Source organism: Helianthus annuus, chromosome 3 (assembly GCF_002127325.2).
Source record: "Helianthus annuus cultivar XRQ/B chromosome 3, HanXRQr2.0-SUNRISE, whole genome shotgun sequence".
Taxonomy (NCBI): domain Eukaryota; kingdom Viridiplantae; phylum Streptophyta; class Magnoliopsida; order Asterales; family Asteraceae; genus Helianthus; species Helianthus annuus.
The window spans coordinates 107,812,785-107,814,697 of NC_035435.2; positions in this window are offsets into that span (position 1 = coordinate 107,812,785).

A 1,913-nucleotide genomic window follows, 5' to 3' on the forward strand; every position below is an offset into this window, starting at 1 on the left:
AATTTCCAAACGAAATAAGGTTTCAAGCGAAATTAACTAATTTCGTATGAACTTTCAAGCGAAATTACGAGGTTTCAAACGAAATATGTAATTTCGTACGAAATTAAGTAACTTTTTCAAACGGAATTACAACCTGAAACGAAATAGTGTAATTTCGTGCGAAATTATGCTGATGTCATCGTTTTCGATCTGTGTTTCAAGTGAAATTACAGATTTTATCATTTTTAGATCAAGTTAAGGTCTAAATCTTTCAAGGATTCGTTAAAACACTGTTTCACTGAACATGTTTGAAATTCAATCCATTTTAACCGTTAGAACTTGATTAATTTTGAAAAGAAGGTGTAGAAATCAGAATTTTCCAGCGAAAACGAGCTAAACGGTAAGAACTCTTCCTCCTGAGCTCTGATACCACATGTAGGATCGTTTTACCGACCAAACGACTCGTTCAGAAGAGATCTCAGACAGAATCAGAGGCGGAATTCATTAATTTGGTCTTCATTTAGCTTGTATTCACTTATAACTGTCTTGTTTATTGATCTGGTAACAATTTACAGCACGGAGACACTTCGGCAGAGCTTCGTTTCCGGAATACACCTTGGTAATTTCGTACCAAATGACAAGACCAAGCACCTATATATAGCATAGGTAATTTCGCATGAACTGTTCATGCGAAATTACAGTTCAAACGAAATTACACATTCAAACGAAATTAGACCTCCAAGCGAAATTACCTAGTAATTTCGTGCGAAATTACCTAGTAATTTCGTGCGAAATTACCAGTGGGTAATTTCGTGCGGAATTAACATCTAACCTAATTTCGACAGTTTTCTCGTATAACGTGCCTTGATCTGTCAATATTAATCTAAGACTCGAACGAAGACAAAGTCGACAGTCGTATGCACCAACAAAAGTAAGCAGATTTGGTCAAACGGTCAACGACAACCCAAATGCTATAGTGACCTGCATTTGTTTGGGGGAGTTTGGTTATGAAGTCCATAGCTATGTTGTCCCACTTCCACATGAGCTTGAGACCTTTCGAAGGAGTTTCACCATAAACACACAAAATATCACCGTTAGCGAGCGCGAATCGAATAATCTTATCAAAACACACAACTTCAGCATGGTTTTCACGAAGAAAGTCCATGCCTACTATGATGTCAAAACTTCCGAGCTGCATCGGAATAAGGTCGATGGGAAAGATGTGACTGTTGAGCTCAAGAGTACAATCACGAAGAATGGAATTGACATCGATGGTTCTTCCAGTGGCGACTTCGACGTCGAATGTCGAGGAGAGATGGGAGCGCTTGCGATTAAGGAGCTTTTCGAACTCAAACGACACGAAACAGTTATCGGCTCCAGTATCAAACAAACACGAAGCATAAATACCATTCACAAGGAACGTACCATTGACCACGTTGTTGTCAGCCTGGGCTTGGCGCGCATTGATGTTGAACGTTCTGGCATGGGCGGCTTGTTGCTGTTGAGGCTGTTGCTACTGCTGCTGGGGCTCTTGTTTCACAACCCTGTTCAGGCACATGCTCGCAAAGTGGTTGGGATCACCACATGCGAAGCAGACTCAGGCGTTGACTGCGGGTGCCTGAGTCGCGTGTTGGCCTTGAGGGGCTGGGAGCAGAGCTTGATGAGCAGTGGCTTGAGCTGGGGCTTGATGGGGGACCAGTACGGCAGTTTGCAGTAAAATGGCTATACATGTTGCAGTGAGCGCAAAAACGGCAGGCGAGACCCACCGAGTGACGGTAGGAGCATGTCGGGCAGGCAGGGTGGGGACCAGTATATGCACGCTTTGCGAGCGGTGCATAGGTGATTGGAGCTGGAGCTGATCGGTGTTGTTGTTGCTGAGCTGGTACCGCTTGAAGTGGAGCAGCGGTAGTGACAACAAAGTTCCTGTTGCTGGA